The sequence below is a fragment of the Akebia trifoliata genome, chromosome 10 (assembly GCF_017979445.1).
Source record: "Akebia trifoliata isolate Shusen 1 chromosome 10, ASM1797944v1, whole genome shotgun sequence".
Classification (NCBI taxonomy): domain Eukaryota; kingdom Viridiplantae; phylum Streptophyta; class Magnoliopsida; order Ranunculales; family Lardizabalaceae; genus Akebia; species Akebia trifoliata.
The window spans coordinates 10,309,840-10,323,772 of NC_141384.1; positions in this window are offsets into that span (position 1 = coordinate 10,309,840).

Here is a 13,933-nt window from a genome sequence, read left to right on the forward strand (position 1 = left end):
TTTTGAACTTGGATCATTCCACATTAATACTAGATACTTAGTAATGATAATGGCTTATATAAAAGATAAGTGTTATGTGAAAAATATAAAATTTATTATTATTTGTCCTAATAATATATTTCAAAGTTCATATATATGAAATTATAAGCAAAAGTGTAAAGAAAAAACTGATGATGATTGACTAAAGTTTGAAATGTGAATTGTAAAATGAGAAAGAAACAAAGATATACTTTGGCACTCAGATCCTTGCATCTGCCATCAAGATTGGGTCTTGTTTTAGTTACTCGTATCCTCTACCAAAAGAGGGGCACAAAAGTAGAGTGTCTACAAATATTTAAAAGTATTTTTTAAATTTTTTTATAATATTCAATTTGGGTTCAGGCAACCCGATGCTATGGCAGAACCTAACCTGATTTGCTTCTGTCAATTTGTTTTTTCCGCCCAAACCCCAGTTGACAATACCCAAACTTGACCCAAGACCGGGTTGAACCTTTGGGGACCGGGTTTGGCCTGCCCAAGTTGCAACCCTTTGTATTATGCTTTAGAGGTCTGTAATAATAGGCACGGACCATTGACACCCTCTTTTTTGCTTGCTACACACTTATTGTGTTCACCCGCTGTACTTGTGGGTGTATGCAATAAAAAAAATTGTTTGCTAGTTTCACCCACTGATTTATTTTAAAACAAATATTAACCTACCGAACCTTCCAATAATTTTGGTAAATACATTCCGAACATTTTCAAAAAAGTTCGGTGATAACATACCAAACACTTTCACATGAGATATCTTGCAAGGATTGTTCGGTATGTAATTATCGATCTAAGAACAATACATTCAGTAGAAACGTATTTGCTATCATACGGTAGGTACATACCGAATAGTTCTTTACATGAGGATCACATGTGAAAAAATGCATTTGGTATGTACCTATTGAAATAGTGCTGATGAGTTAGGTCCTGACTTATCGAACGTACTAGAAATTTTGAAATAAAAAATAAAAAATTATTGTAAATGATAAAGATAAAATCGATTTTTAACATGGTTTATTTGCATAATGATTAAAAACAATTCAAAAAACAAAAGATGATGAAAATAAATGATACAAACTCATTTTCATCTATCAAAATGCTTAATTATACCCAACAATAGTAAAAAAATCGACTTTTAATGAATAATGTTCTCACAAATGGATCAAAACACATTCGTTTTATGAATCTCTGAAGAAAAATTGGTTGATTATGTGCATTTGAGTGAACTTTGATATGGATGTTTCTGTGGATTTGATTTGCTTCGAATCAGGAGGGACAAGTTACGTTTGTTCGGTGAGTGTTAGGTACTGTATGTAGTAAAACATAATAAATTCCAAAAGGATATTTACATAGTTACACATTATTGGCATTTAACGTTTAAATGGGTGTGGCAAGAAAAAAAAAGTGAGTGTAAATAGCACGCCCTGTAATAATATTATACTTCAATACATGCATTTGCTTCTTCTTTTTTATTTTTTTATTTTTTAATCAATGCATCATATTCTATTTGGATGAATGTGTTGTTGCAACAGGTATTGATGCTACAAGAGGGTCTCTATTGCCACAGAAAGTCTATTGGAATGGCCATTCTGTATTTAATGTTGAATCATTTGGTGCTGCGGGAGATGGAGTGACAGATGATTCTCAAGTTTTTGGTTATATATGCTTTGAAGATTTAATCATTAGAACCCATTTCTATGCTCTGTTTGAGGGAGTGAATCAAGAGATTTGAATCCATACATATTTTCTCCATTGGTGAAAATACTGAGATGGATAAGATTTTAGGTGAATTTATGTAATTGGATACGATTTTAAAATATTTAGGGATAAATTTATCACTCTTTGATCTAAGAGTTGTGGTAGTCGCGCTCCCCATACATGTTCTCCTGCACAATGTGTACTGGCATACCACCAAACACAAGGATTTCCATGAGAAAGTTCAGTTTGATCGGTATCTACTGAACGGATTTGATAAGTACCTACCAAACAAAACTTTCTCATGTAAATCTCTAGTTTGATATGCGAGTGATGAATCATTGTGTATAGGAGCGGTAGGTACCTACTGATCCTTACAATAATAATTAGGTATTGGCAAACCAAACTAGAAATTTCACACACAAATTTTCTCATATGAATGATTTCAATTCGATTGCTTTTTGAGGTATTAAGATTAAAAAAAAGGTAAGATTAAAGAAAGAGAAGACCATCATTGAAAGTTGAAACCCTCATTGAAAATTAAAACCCTCTCTCAATTTTTCTAAATACAAGAAAGAAGAAGAAGAAGAATGTGTGTGAGAGATGTTAAGTCCTACATCGGTTAAGGACTCAGGGTTTCTGTGGGTTAAATATATGTTCGACCACTCTATTTGATACCAATTGGTTTTAGGTTGGAATAATACATGGTATCAGAGTCCATCGGCTGTCTGTTGTTTGTAAGCCCGTCTATCCATGTGCCAGGCTTTTGTTCTATTTCAATTCGACTTGGACATGTGGGTGGGTGTTAAGTCCCACATTGGTTAAGGACTCAGGATTCTATAGGATAAATATCTGTTGGATCACTCCACATGATACTAGTTGGTTTTGGTTTGAATATGACATGGTATTAGAGCCTATGGACAGTCTATTGTTTGTAGGTCCATATGTCCACGTGCTAGGTGTAACGCCCCATGACGATATGTTCCCAGTTAGACGCCACGTGGGCTTGGGATTTTGTTTCTAGGCTTTCACCCAAAAGGTCTCGTCCCGGTATCAGAGTACGCAGTGGCGATATTGTCCTCTTTGGGCCGGACTTGGGCCTCGCCCATTTCCCCTCAAGGTTTTGTTCTTGGCCCAAGCACCCACACTTGTCCAAGAGGCCTCGTCATGGTATATCCAGCAGCCCCCACTTAAAAGGCTAACTGATCCATTCTACCTGGGAGATGTGGGACTAAACCCCTCACCCCGAGACTATGCTCCGAGGCTTGGGTCACAGACGAGGCCTTTTGGGTGAAAGTCCAGGAACAAAATCCCAGGCCCACGTGGCGTCTAACTGGGAACAATATCGTCATGGGGTGTTACAGTGGTATCAGAGCCTAACCCCTGCGTGGTGGGGGGGAACGTCTGATTCACACGAGGACTTGTGTAGCCAAAGGGGGTGTGACCCAAGCCTGGGAGCACAGTCTCGGGGTGAGGAGTTTAGTCCCACATCACCCAGGTAGAATGGATCAGTTAGCCTCTTAAGTGGGGGCTGCTGGATATACCATGACGAGGCTTTTTGGATAAAAGCCCAGGAACAAAATCCCAGGCCCACGTGACGTCTAACTGAGAACAATATCGTCATGGGGCGTTACACTAGGCCTTTGTTCTGTTTCAGTTGAGCCTGGACATGTGGGTGGGTGTTAAGTTTCATATCGGTTAAAGACTCAGGATTTTTGTGAGTTAAATATTTGTTAGGCCACTCCACTTGATACCAATTGATTTTAGGTTAGAATCTGATGGAGAGAGAGAGATGGATGATAGAGAAAAATGAGAGAATGGATAGAGAAGATGTTGAGATGGTAGAGTTTCATTTGGTAGACTAGATGGAGAACATAATGGGTATGCAAAATAATACGATAAGAGTATAAGTGTATTTTTTTCAAAAGATTTCAATTAAGTGGATGCTGAGAGCGTATATGATAAGCACCAATAGCACAACTCTTGATCTAAACTTTCGTACGAATTAGCCTGTGAATTTACCTCTTTACCTTTAATTTTACCATATAGAATGACCTCTATTTTCATTTAAATTACAAAAATACCATATCTATCAATCAATCAATCTATATATATATATATAGATAGATAGTAAGGTATCCCGTTCTGCTCCTATACCATAATATACAGGGCACATTTTAGTAGGAGTTCAAAACATACCAGGCTCCTATCTCAGTTGTTTTTTTACATTGCATGCAACACGATGAATTTAATCTCAAACCAAAATGCACCATGTAGACATTGTATGTTGTTATAGGTTTGGGACACCACTCTCAATCACGAATTTTTCAAAAAAAATATTTTGGTACTTTCATTTAAAAACATTAAGTTTTTTTTCTCAAAACTCAATTTATTTTTATGTAGTGGTGTAAAGGTAAATTTATGGATTGATCTGTTTAAAGGTTTAGATGAAAGAGGATAAATTTATTATGATTGGGTAAGCATTTTAAAATTGTATCCAATTAATGAAATTTTTGAAAATTTTTTACACCTCTATGCAAAAATGCCATCTGATTTAAGTTACTCTCACGAAAAAGTGTGGGAATGATTTCCTTTTATAAACTATATTAACAATCATGTATCTTATATTAAGGGAACTCCTTAAATTTTATTATTTTTTGTTGTTAACTTAGTATGATTGAAATTTGTAGATGCGGATTTTCGTTCTACCTTGAGATCTGTGATGCAACCTTGCGACCCCCTCTCCTCGTTCTCTTGGGTGTGCCTGCAACGACACCACTCCGACACCCAAGTCAGAGATTTAGTACAAAAATTAAGTGAAGTTTGGAGGGGGAGAAAATCATACCTTTTTAGCTCATTTGTCCATCTATATATATAGAGATGAGACCTTAGGACTTAATTGGATCCCACTATCGATTTTACCCTTCTCCAACTTAGAAGGAGATTGTGGGACATATCTCGTAAATATTTTGTACTCTCTGCCGAGCTTACCCTCGTATATCCATACCAAACTTGAATCCCTAGGTGCCACATGTCACCCCTCGGTTTCTAGTGAGAAATATCCTCCACAATACCCCCTCTCGGGGGTTTGAACTTTTAGTCTGAGCGCCCGAGAATAAATGAATGGTGCTATATGACACGTAATCACGCACCCCATACATTGTCATTTTTTGATTATCGACTAGGCTTGGTGCCACCATAAACCCAATCTCCAAAGTCAATAGATATAACCCCCTACGGTCGGGTTTGAAACATAAATCAATTAAACCCACCCCCCCCAATGGATGGACTTGCTTCCCTTATGAACCAGTCGTTATAAAAAAACAAAGACGAGTTAACCCGACTCTCATTGATCGGGCTTGGTTCCCTTCACTCACCAAGATTTTTGCTGTGTGCCGACCCCTTTACAGTTGAGATTTGCTCCTCACACGAGCCAGGATTTTCGTTAAATAATAGAAGAACCGATCGAAATCCCAGATCGGGTTTGGATCCCGAAATGATTCAAGACTTAGATATATAATAGAAAAACTGATCGAAATCCTAGATCGGACTCGAATCCCACAACGATCCAAGACTTTGATAAATAGTAGAATAACCGATTGAAATCCTAGATCGAGCTTGGCTCCCATGACGGGCTAAGACTTTGATAAATAATAGATAAATCGATCGAAATCCCAGATCGGATTTGGATCCCAGAATGATCCAAGACTTTAATAAATGATAAAATAATCGATCGAAGTCCCAGATCGGGCTCAGCTCCCATGATGGGCCAAGACTTTGATAAATGATAGAATAACCGATCGAAGTCCCAGATCGGGCTCAGCTCTCATGATGAGCCAAGGCTTTGATACATGATAGAATAACCGATCGAAGTCTCAGATTGGGCTCTGCTCCCATGGGCCAAGACTTTCCGCTATACCAACCCTTCGGTTGGGCTCGACATCAGTGAAGGTCCAAGGCTTTCCGTTATACCAACTCCTTGGTTGGGCTCGACACTAGTGAAGGACCAAGGATTTCTGTTATACCAACCCCTCAGTTGGGATCGGCACCTATGAAGGGCCAAGGCTTTCCGCTATACCAACCCTTCGGTTGGGTTCATAACCAATGAAGGGCCAAGGCTTTTTTTATAGGCTGACCCCCAACGGTAGGACTTTGCACTAAGTGGTCTAGCATGACCGACTTAGGATGTGGACTGGACTCCCCATATGAGTCGGGTGTGGCACTAAGTGGTCCCGCATGACCGACTTAGGATATGGACCGAACTCTCCATATGAGTCGGGTGTGGCGCTAAGTAGTCCCGCATGACCGACTTAGGATATGGACCGGACTCTCCATATGAGTCGGGTGTGGCACTAACTGGTCCCGCATAACCGACTTAGGATATGGACTGGACTCTCCATATGAGTCGGGTGTGACGCTAAGTGGTCCCGCATGACTGACTTAGGATATAGACTAAACTCCCCATATAAGTCGGGTGTGGCGCTTAGTGGTCCCGCATAACCGACTTGGGATATAGATCGGACTCTCCATACGAGTCGAGTGTGGCGCTAAGTGGTCCCGCATGACCGACTTAGGATATAGATCGAACTCCCCATATGAGTCGGGTGTGTGTCAAGTTTCTTTGTGTCCTACATCTTTAAAGTAAGATGAACACAAAACAATAATAATTGCATAAAATAATAAGGTAATTAGTTCTTAATCTAGTGTTGTCGATCTGTGTCATTGCTTAGAACAACGTCGTTTGATCAAATCTAATTTATAAATCAATCTCTTGAGTCAAACCTACTCGGATTGTTGAGTTGAGGTCAGCAAGTTGGGGTCGAATTCCCATACGACTCAGTGAGTCGGGGTTAACTTGGACTCACACACATTTTCCCATAATCCATTGAGCAACTTGACTCGAACGAGTTCTCAATTAACTAATTTGAGTTAGCAGAGTCCCTTGACTCAGAGGATTGAAACCCCACCATTCGAATTGGGCACCTACCAATCTTAGTAATTAGATTGGGTGCTCTCCAATTTTACCTTTTTAATTTTCATGTTCCCTCAGTCAATGATATGTTTAAATAAATATAAAAATTGGTGTATGCAAATCATTAAGCCCATTTACATCAAAAGTTGATGTATGCCTAAAGCACTTAGTTAAACCCACTTCTCATTTACGTTTGATGTTTCCTAGTTAGTTTTACCATCAGAGGGAATTATTGCACAACAATTTTTTATGTGTATGCGATGCACCCTATAATTAAGATTTTTAACCGTTGAGTCCGTTTTAATGACATAAGCCAGGTGGATCAACCATTTCCCAACACAAGCCTCCAAAGCTTTACAAAGCAAGGTGGAGATTTGTTTGTGACATTAAATCAAATACCCTGGATAATTAGAACTCTACAACCCCAATTCTCATGACTTGACTTGGAATTGGATTGGAAGAGAGAATGGAATCCAAATCACCTTTACTTCTCTTCTCACCTCTGTTTACTTATTTTATTTCAAAGGAAAAATAAATAAAAGATGAAAAATACCTTGTTTATCACAACTTATGTGATACTGTTCCTTTTTGTTTGTCAAATAGTGGGTCAACGCCACCCAAACTATTATATTTCTCCATACTCAATTTCAAATGAGTCTTGATGCACCCTACTGGGTCAAGTCAAGCTTTCGCAACTTGTTGTGAGCTTTGTTGAAGGTTGGTTAGCCTTACACAATAGCATCCCCCGCTTCCCATTGGGTCACAACTTTATGGGTCAACTCCATCTTGTCTCAACTCCAATCACCAAACCACAAACCCGGTCCTATGATAATCGGAGTCGTAGTGTCCCTGAGTCACCAACTCAACTCAATCGGGTCCCACTTTTGTGTATCCTGTCCATGTGTAAATGCTCCCAAAATAACCATTTAATGCCTTCACCTACTATCACCTTCTTTATTTCCATAGCCACCACATTAAACCTGCAGTATCATTATGCCGATGTGATGTTTTTCCCTTTAACAAGCAATGCAACTGTCAACATCACATAAACTCCATACATCAACAATGATGTGCATGCTCATGTATCAAAACATAACCTTATTTATCTCTTCTACTACTGTTATCATGGAAGATGAATGTAGTGAAAAGGTAGTTTCAACCGTTTATCTAAACCAACACCATCGATTTAGACCCCAACTATGCCGTGATTTGAGCTTGATCTTGAGCTCCATTAATAGAGCTGGTGCAGAGTTGGAAGATGAAAGTTGAAAAGCGAGAGATGTAGACATGGCTTTTGCATTTGTAATTCAAAAGCTAAGGCAAGATCGGATTCGAGATCTCTAGCTGCCATTAATTCTTGATGATGCTCTGAAACTTAATATAATCAGATTGTCTTTGTTCATCTCTCTCCTCTCATGAGACCAATAAATAGCTCGTTGAGAAATCTCTTTTCAAAGGATCTCTGCTGTTCAATGTTCAAAAGCTTTGATTTAAAAGGTGGATGAAGGCACAAATCATAAAAAATGACTCTCTTTTTATGTTTCTCCCAAACACAGTAGCCATTCTTTTCGAAATCTTCCCTCATCCATTACCCCCATTTGGTGAATTTGTGGTTCATATTCGAATTCCCACGGACGCGCTAAATTGTAGATGCAGATTTTCGCTCTACCTTGAGATCTATGATGCAACCTTGCGACCCCCTCTCCTCGTTCTCTTGGGTGTGTCTGCAACAACACCACTTCGACGCCCAAGTCAGAGATTCAATACAAAAAATAAGTGAAGTTTGGAGGGGGGAGAAAATCATATCTTTTAGCTCATTTGTCCATTTATATATATAGAGATGAGACCTTAGGACTTAATTGGATCCCACTATCGATTTTACCCTTCTCCAACTTAGAAGGGGATTTTGGAATATATCTCGTAAATATTTTGTACTCTCTGCCGAGCTTACCCTCGTATATCCATACCAAACTTGAATCCCTAGGTGCCACGTGTCACCCCTCGATTTCTAGTGAGAAATATCCTCGACAAAATTTAAGACAATTGTATAACTTATGAAGGATACCGTTGTACCATTACTATCAATGTTTTAAAAATGGGATTGGATCACTAAACAGTCGAATCAGGTTAAACAAAACTTTCAAAGGTCTTGGTTCAATTTTGGAAAATTTCCCAGATTTATTAAAATTAATCAAACTGAACCCCGCTGAATAATTGCCAACTATGAACTTGGTTACTATGTTGCAAGTGGTGGTCTTATCGTTAGTGGTTGGAAAGGATTTGGTTGTCGAAAGGGTTCAAGAAAATGAGAGAGCTAGTGCAGGTAAAAAAAAGTAAAAAATCAGCAGCACAAATTCTTTTTTCCTAAAAAATCAATATACCATCTACAAAATTGGGATTTGATTTTCCCAAATTTTAGGATCTTTGGAATTAGAATTTTCTCCAAATTTAGTTTTTTCTGGTAAAAAAAGACATAAGAAACTTATGCCTTCAAAATTCTAATATATTGCTAATCTATGGTAAAGAGAAGCAAAATAAGACGATGGTTATGCAGTCTATGGCTTGTTAACTAATGTAAAACATTTTTAGGCTTTCTTGGATTGCATGGAAAGCCGCGTGCTCAGTCGAATCAGCGATCTTGATGGTTCCAAAATGGAAGACTTTTTTGATGAAGAGATGCACATTCCAAGGACCGTGCAAACCCTCATCTTACTATGAGAGTACTTTTAAATTTTAAATACTAACAACATACATCTTACCTACCAACTACATTGTTATCTTTCTCAATGGGTTAATTTTTTGTGTTTTATGGATTAACATTTATTTTTTTATTTTGGTAAGCTGGACTTGAACCCACGACCTTAGAATTGTTGTGCCATGTGTCAGACTGAGAGAGATGGTCTAACCCCCATTTTATTTGAACTGTGATAATCTGACTTACCCACGTGGCATACTCAATCACACCAGTGACTTGACATACTCAGGAATCAAAGATTTGCTCTTCCCAGGATACATAATTACACTCCCCAATAAAAAGTTAAGTTCCGTATCCCGATGATTAAAGATCTACTTCCCGAACATGTCACGTCAAGGGTATCGAATGAGTATGCCACATGGGTAAGTCAAATTATCACGACTCTTTTTTATTTTTTTTGTAAGTTAGGAATTCAATAAAATTATACATCTGTTTTGGTTTGAAAAAATAAGAGTCAAAATCATCTACACCCAAGGAGGAAGGTTAAAATCTAGTGTGTTTTTGGAGACCAGCATTTTAAAGATCCCATATTCCTTTAGGTCTACATGCATTGAAGGACATCTTAAATTTGAAAAAATACCCATGTTAATATGCCTTCAATACATATGGACTAATAGGAATACTTTGGAAGTCTCCAAAATGCACCCGTTAAAATCCTAATCTTACACCTCATATCTTTCTACATAGATATCAAAGAATTTTTTTACTTTATGATGATTGTAGAGGAAGATTTTGGTGATGCCTTGACAAACTCTACCCTATTGATCTGAAGTTGCTCCATTGTCCCTCTTGTTAGCACCGATGTGGTACTTACTAGTAATTCTCTGACGCTCAAGTTAGAGTTACAAAAGAATAATAATAAGAACTCCTTCTTTTCTCAATCGGCCAAAAAGATCCCTTAACCTCTGCTAATTCCTTAATTTATAGATCTTTTCTTCAAATCAGGATTTTCCCTTCCATCGGGATGTGGTCACGAAGAATCCCCTAATTACAAGGATCTTAAATGAAATTGTGATCTTTGAGATTGAGTTCATGATTCATGGGAGATCTCCTTCGAGATCTCTAGACTTAATATGTATGAACCAGGATTACGCAGATATTCAGACCAGGCCTGTCCTGCCAAGTAGGCCAAGTCTCCACTAATGTTGTCCTGTCTTGTTGCTGGGCAGGGTCAGATGTACTGGCATACACAATGTATTACTTAACCATTTTGGACACGTGTACGGTTTGGATAATGCATCGTTATTATCCTTTACAATTACCCCCTCTCGAGGAGACATGAAGTCTCGCCGTCTTCTTGAGACACGTGTCTTTTTTCTGGTTGGCTGTCATGATCTTATATTATTACCTCTGTCATGAGCGTATCAACACATTGAATGCGGCGTCGCTTCAAATCTTTTTGGACTACTGAGATGAATTGTTTCTCATCTGTAGTCATCCACATGTCCCACTAAACCCAAAAGCTACAACGGTTAGGCTTGAAGGGGTTATCCTTTTTAGGTGTACATCATCCTTTTTGCCCTTCTATAATAGGGGACTCCCATCAATTTTCCTTTCTACTGTGCTTTTGTTTATGCAACTTCATCTCTTTGTGCCTTTAAAGTTTTTCAGTCTTTTAGCCATTTTTACCTCTCTCAAACTGAGGTAATAACTCTTCTTACCTTTTAATACTTTGTAATTTTCAATTTCTCAATGGCTATCAATATTGCACAACTTTATAGGGAACTTTTTATTCCCACCTTTGTGTCTATTAGGGTTTGCCAAAACCTTAACAACCCTGACGAATGTTGTCAAGGGAAAATCTTGGTTTGCGTTGGCCAAATCAAGGTTACCTTAAGCTTCCCTCGCTCTCTCCCTTTACTAGGGAGGTATTGAGAAAAATTAACCAGACTCTTGGCTAGATGTTAGGCAACTTTTATTTCTTGGTGGAGAAGGTGGAGGAAATGGGGATAACCCCCGACGACTTCCTTTCCATATATAATCTGAAGGCCATCCCTCAGTGCCCTGGGTAATACTCTTTGTCCTCCAAAAGTGTAGCTGTCGCTTTGGTACCATCTCTTCGCAGTATTGACAAATGGTGGTACAAAGACCCCCTAATCATCTTTGAGAATTGGAAGTTGAGCCCTGGTGTCTCTCGTGAGGGATTCAGGGTCCCTCTGACTTTCCAGGGTAAGTCCTACTTTAAGCTTTTGATAGTATTTGTATCCCTTCTACACTCTGGTTTGTGCAAGTTAGTGATCAGGGTCTAGAAAGTCATTTTTAGAATCCTAATTACATAGACTTTATCAGTAAATTATACGCTAAACCTTCTAATTGCATATAGTTCGTTGTTAGTCTATAATAATTTGTGTTTTCCATTTAATTATATAATTCTGAACTAATTACAGTTATTTACGTGTAATAGGAATTATTCGCAAAGTTTCAAGACGAATCAGGAAAAATCGAAGTTACCACTGTGATGCAGGATCCAAAAGAAGACCGTGGATCAAAGGTCAAGTTAATTGACCAAAAGTTTACAACGGCGCCAAAGTCAACGGTGGCGGTACGGTCAACTAAGAAAGTCAAACCTCGGATTTGTACTATAACTTGGCGACTAAAAGACATTTGTATTGAAGTAGGACTTTGGTATTTTTGTAATCACGGAGTGTCTCCGAAATCCTAATTATCCAATAAACCCTAATTTGGTCTCTTTATAAATAGAAGACTAGACCAAAGAGTTTCTCATCTTTTTTTTTTTGGGGGGGGGGGGAGATCTTTGGATAGATACCTCATCTCCCTGGAGATCAACTTCTATTCTTTAAGTTTAGGTTTTTATTTTATTTTTATTTTTTAGTCTTACGAAAGTTGTAAGGAGGCTCTGCCAGTTTGAAGTCAAGCAATAAAGATAACTTCTTTCTTTCATCTCTCTTTTCTCTTCATGGTTCCTTTATTTTATTTTTGCTTTATTGTTCTTGCGATGACTATTGACTAAATCTCCTGTAGATCGGTTGAGGAAGTCTAAGCAAGATTTGTTAGTGTTTTACGATTTTCATAATGATTTAATAGTTTTATTGTGATAACATAGGTATTTATTATTAGGTTGAATATTAATTATTTTCAAAGTTTTGATGGTCTCTTTCTTTGATAAATTAAAGAAGAGCCATGCTCTATAGAGAATAATTAATGTTTACCTAATAATCTCGACCTAAACTATTTCATATTGTTGATTTTATTTATATTATAATTGTTTGATTTTCTGATCCACAAACATTAGTTTTGTTTAATAGATCGAGATAAGTAGAGAATCAGAATTCACTGATAAAGTTTGTGAGGGTAGATCTAATTGATCTACACTTCTCTCACATATTCTTACGTTTCTTTTATTTTAATAGTTTATTTTAGATAAATCATCTTTTACAAACTATTTTTAAATTACTTGTTAAAATTGTATTGGATTGGACGTAAAAAATTACTTTGGATTAACATTGTCTCTGTGGTTCGACCCTTGCTTGCCAAAATTTTCTTTTGTTCATTATTTTATCATCATCTACAGCTCGAACAGTTAGTCTGATCAGATCTTGGTTATTTTTGTAGATTCTTCTTCTCTTTTTACTACAGAGGCTAGGAAAGAGTAGCGTCGAATCGTTAAAGATAAGAGAGTAGTGACAGTAGGTCTTTAAACGAGGGTAACCGACGGGGTGACGAAGGAAAGTAGACTTGTATTTCCCTTTCTTCTCTACCTCGGCCACTTGCAAGATGGGCTCTTATTGATCAGGAGGAGTAGGTCTTAAGGAGCACGTCCTATCCCCCTATCCCACTACTTGCCTCTTCCACTTCTCGACTTCCCTATACCTCCTCCAACGTCATGAATATTGACCTCTCAGAGTTTTTCCTCTTCCTCTTTCTTTCTCTCTTGTCCTGTCAGGGCTATTTCTCCCTCTGAATAGGGTAAAAAGAATAATCTGGCCCCTCGTGGTCCTACTTAGTTTGTTGGGACTAAGTAGTTAGTATTGGTTCATACTGACCAGGTTGTTCATATTTCTACTTCTGTTGAGCTTTATGAAAGGACCTCTGCCCAAGCAGTGTAGAGGTCTAACACCAACAAAGAGGTCAGCCTTGCTACTCAGCTCCAATAACGCAAAAGGCACAAGCTCAGAAGGAGGAGCCCTTCACCCCCAGAGGAGTAAGAACAGGAGGGCCTCAATGACCATAGAGGAGCTGTGGGATACTCATCCAGGATGGACATGTGAACAACAACTTTTGACTCGCCTTTTCTATTAGGATTGGCATTGTCTACAATAAGAGTAGTAGGGTGAAGGATCCTATCATTGCTGCTTTTCAGGTCTCCCACTCCATTCTTCCCAAGGATTAAGATATTGTAGACCGGGATAATTCTGATTTGGCCTTTGAGAGGTTCGCTCATGGCCCCTACTAGGTAACACACTACTCTTCTAACACTATACCATTTACTTCATATCTTGTCATTTCTTTTAATCAAGTGG